This window comes from Arachis hypogaea, chromosome 15, assembly GCF_003086295.3.
Source record: "Arachis hypogaea cultivar Tifrunner chromosome 15, arahy.Tifrunner.gnm2.J5K5, whole genome shotgun sequence".
Taxonomy (NCBI): Eukaryota; Viridiplantae; Streptophyta; class Magnoliopsida; order Fabales; family Fabaceae; genus Arachis; species Arachis hypogaea.
The window spans coordinates 62,800,596-62,805,256 of NC_092050.1; the positions used below are offsets into that span (position 1 = coordinate 62,800,596).

The 4,661-nt window shown below is 37.6% G+C and overlaps 1 non-coding gene across 1 annotated transcript; it reads right to left on the bottom strand.

The window, feature by feature from the left end:
* Positions 1–1,593: 1,593 nt before the first annotated feature.
* On the bottom strand, positions 1,594–1,701 carry LOC112752946 (small nucleolar RNA R71). Its single transcript, XR_003177354.1, has one exon. It is a non-coding gene; the product is annotated as a small nucleolar RNA R71 (small nucleolar RNA).
* Between the last annotated feature and the right edge of the window lie 2,960 nt (positions 1,702–4,661).

Consider the following 4,661-nt stretch of genomic DNA (forward strand, 5'->3'; position numbering starts at 1 on the left):
CTAAGTTTGGTGTCTTGCATGTTTTCTTTGCATTAAAAAATTTTTCAAAATTGTGTCTATGATGTTCATCTTGACATTCATAGTGTTCTTAGTGTTCATCTTGACATTCATAGCATTCTTGCATGTATCACATGTTTTGATCTAAAAATTTCATGCATTGCATCTTTTTAGTGTTTTTCTCTTGCATCATAAAAATTCAAAAATCAAAAAAATATCTTTCCCTTTTTCTCTCATCAAATTCGAAAATTTGAATTGACTTTTTCAAAAATTTTTAAAATCTAATTGTTTCTCATGAGTCAAATCAAATTTTCAATTTGAAAATCTTATCTTTTTCAAAATCTTTTTTTTTCAAAAATCAAATCTTTTTCAAAATTTTTGGTTATTTTCGAAAATTCCAAAAATATTTTTCAAAAATATTTTTCTTATTTTTATATCAATTTTTCGAAAATAACATAAACAATTAATGTTTTGATTCAAAAATTTCAAGTTTGTTACTTACTTGTTAAGAAAGATTCAAACTTTAAGTTCTAGAATCATATCTTGTGATTTCTTGTGAATCAAGTCATTAATTGTGATTTTAAAAATTCAAATCTTTTTCAAAAACTAATTTTTATCATATCTTTTCAAAAATATCTTCTTATCTTATCTTTTTCAAAACTACCTAACTAACTCTCTCTCTCTAATTTTCGAAAATATCTTCCCTCTTTTTCAAAAATTTCTTTTTAATTAACTAATTATTCTTATTTTTATTTTTGATTTTAAAAAAAAAATTTTCGAAAAATACTAACATTTTTCAAAAACTATTTTCAAAAATCACTAACTCTTTTTCAAAAAAACTATTTTCGAAAATTCCTTCTCTCTCATCTTATTCTATTTATTTATTCATCTACTAACATCTCATCTCACATCTCTGCCATCCTCACAGTTGTGTTTCTTCCATTATATTACATTCTTTGTCTCCCCCTCTTTTCTTCCACTCACACAGGGATCCCTATACTGTGGTATAAAGGATCTCTATTATTATTATTATTATTTTTTCTGTGCCCTCTTCTTTGTCATATGAGCAGGAGCAAGGACAAGAATATTCTTGTTGAAGCAGATCCGGAACCTGAAAGGACTCTGAAGAAAAAATTAAGAAAAGCTAAATTACAACAATCCAGAAATAACCTTTCAGAAATTTTCGAACAGGAAGAGGAGATGGCAGCCGAAAATAATAATAATGTAAGAAAGATGCTTGGTGACTTTACTGCACCTAATTCCAATTTACATGGAAGAAGCATCTCCATTCCTGCCATTGGAGCAAACAACTTTGAGCTGAAACCTCAATTAGTTTCTCTAATGCAGCAGAACTGCAAGTTTCATGGACTTCCATCTGAAGATCCTTTTCAGTTCTTAACTGAATTCTTGCAGATATGTGATACTGTTAAGACTAATGGAGTAGATCCTGAAGTCTACAGGCTCATGCTTTTCCCTTTTGCTGTAAGAGACAGAGCTAGAATATGGTTGGACTCTCAACCTTAAGATAGCCTGAACTCTTGGGATAAGCTGGTCACGGATTTCTTAGCCAAGTTCTTTCCTCCTCAAAAGCTGAGCAAGCTTAGAGTGGATGTTCAAACCTTCAGACAGAAAGAAGGTGAATCCCTCTATGAAGCTTGGGAAAGATACAAACAGTTGACCAAAAAGTGTCCTTCTGACATGCTTTCAGAATGGACCATCCTGGATATATTCTATGATGGTTTATCTGAGCTATCAAAGATGTCACTGGACACTTCTGCAGGTGGATCCATTCACCTAAAGAAAATGCCTGCAGAAGCTCAAGAACTCATTGACATGGTTGCTAATAACCAGTTCATGTACACTTCTGAGAGGAATCCTGTGAGTAATGGGACGCCTATGAAGAAGGGAGTTCTTGAAGTTGATACTCTGAATGCCATATTGGCTCAGAATAAAATATTGACTCAGCAAGTCAATATGATTTCTCAGAGTCTGAATGGAATGCAAGCTGCATCCAACAGTACTCAAGAGGCTTCTTATGAAGAAGAAGCTTATGATCCTGAGAACCCTGCAATAGCAGAGGTGAATTACTTAGGTGAACCTTATGGAAACACCTATAACTCATCATGGAGAAATCATCCAAATTTCTCATGGAAGGATCAAAAGCCTCAACAAGGCTTTAATAATGGTGGAAGAAACAGGTTTGACAATAATAAACCCTTTCCATCACCCACTCAGCAACAAACAGAGAACTCTGAACAAAATACTTCTAATTTAGCAAACTTAGTCTCTGATCTATCTAAGGCCACTGTAAGTTTCATGAATGAAACAAGGTCTTCCATTAGAAATTTGGAAGCACAAGTGGGCCAGCTGAGTAAAAGGATCACTGAAATCCCTCCTAGTACTCTCCCAAGCAATACAGAAGAGAACCCAAAAGGAGAGTACAAGGCCATTGACATAAGCACCATGGCCGAACCTACTAGGGGAGTGGAGAACGTGAATCCCAAGGAGGAAGACCTCCTGGGACGTCCAGTGATCAATAAGAAGCTTTCCTCTGCGAAACCAAAGGACTCTGAGGCTCATCTGGAGACCATAGAGATTCCATTGAACCTCCTTATGCCTTTCATGAGCTTTGATGAGTATTCCTCTTCTGAAGAGAATGAGGATGTTACTGAAGAGCAAACTGCCAAGTTTCTTGGTGCAATCATGAAGCTGAATGCCAAACTATTTGGCATTGATACTTGGGAAGTTGAACCTCCCTTGTTCATCAATGAACTAAGTGATCTGGATCAACTGATATTGCCTCAGAAGAAACAGGATCCTGGAAAGTTCATAATACCCTGTACCATAGGCACCATGATCTTTAAGGCTCTGTGTGACCTTGGTTCAGGAATAAACCTCATGCCCCTCTCTGTAATAGAGAAACTAGGAATCTATGAGGTGCAAGCTACTAAAATCTCCTTAGAGATGGCAGACAGCTCAAGAAAACAGGCTTATGGACAGGTAGAGGACGTGTTAGTAAAGGTTGAGGGCCTTTACATCCCTACTGATTTCATAGTCCTGGATACTGGAACGGAAGAGGATGAATCTATCATCCTAGGAAGACCTTTCCTGGCCACAGCAAGAGCTGTGATTGATGTTGACAGAGGAGAAATAGTCCTTCAATGGAATAAGGACTCCCTTGTGTTTAAAACTCAAGGATCTCCCTCTGCAACCATGGAGAGGAAGCATGAAAAGCTTCTCTCAAAGCAGAGTCAACCCAAGCCCCCACAGTCAAACTCTAAGTTTGGTGTTGGAGAGTTTCAACAATGCTCTGAACATCTGTGAGGCTCCATGAGAGCCCACTGTCAAGCTATTGACATTAAAGAAGCGCTTGTTGGGAGGCAACCCAATCTTTATTTATCTAACTATATTCTTCTTAGTTATATGTCTTTATAGGTTCATGATCATGTGGAGTCACAAAATAAATATAAAAATTGAAAACGGAATCAAAAACAGCAGAAGAAAAATCACACCCTGGAGGAGCATCTGCTTGGCGTTCAAACGCCAGAACAGAGCATGGTTCTGGCGCTGAACGCCCAAAATGGGCAACATCCTGGCGCTGAACGCCCAGAACAAGCATGGTTCTGGCGTTCAACGCCAGAAATGGCAACAAATGGGCGTTGAACGCCCAAAATGGGCACCAACCTGGCGCTGAACGCCCAGAGTTGTGTGCAAGGGCATTTTGCATGCCTAAATTGGTGCATGGATGTAAATGCCTTGACACCTCAAGATCTGTGGACCCCACAGGATCATCTCAGGATCTGTGGACCCACAGGATCATCTCAGGATCTGTGAATCTCACAGGATCCCCACCCACCTCACCCTCTATCTCTCCATTCATAACCATCCCTTCTGTTTTCCATCCACCACTCACATCCATACACACATCCCTCCATCTCCTCCATATCTTCTTCTTCTTCTTCTATTCCTTCTTCTTTTGTTCGAGGGCGAGCAACATTCTAAGTTTGGTGTGGTAAAAAGCATAGCTTTTTTGTTTTTTCCATAACCATTGATGGCACCTAAGGCCAGAGAAGCCTCTAGAAAGAGGAAAGGGAAGACAAAAGCTTCCATCAAGGGTCTATAGCTCAGTGGCAGAACATTTGACTGCAAATCAAGAGATCCCTGAGATACCTCAGGGGATACATTTTCTTCCACACAATTATTGGAAGCAACTAAGGGTGGAATATCAAGAGCACTCCATCATCCTTCATGAAATCAGAGAAGATCTAAAAGCAATGAAGGAGGAGCAGCAAAGACAAGGAAGAGACATAGAAGAGCTCAAGGACATCACTAAGGTGGACTCATTCCTTGTTCTTACTTTCTCTGTTTTTCGTTTTCTATGTTATGTGCTTATCTATGTTTGTGTCTTCATTACATGATCATTAGTCGTTAGTAACTATGTCTTAAAGTTATGAATGTCTTATGAATCCATCACCTCTCTTAAATAAAAAAAATGTTTTAATTCAAAAGAACAAGAAGTACATGAGTTTCGAATTTATCCTTGAACTTAGCTTAATTATATTGATGTGGTGACAATGCTTCTTGTTTTCTGAATGTATGCTTGAACAGTGCATATGTCTTTTGAAGTTGTTGTTTAAGAATGTTAAATATGTTGGCTCTTGAAA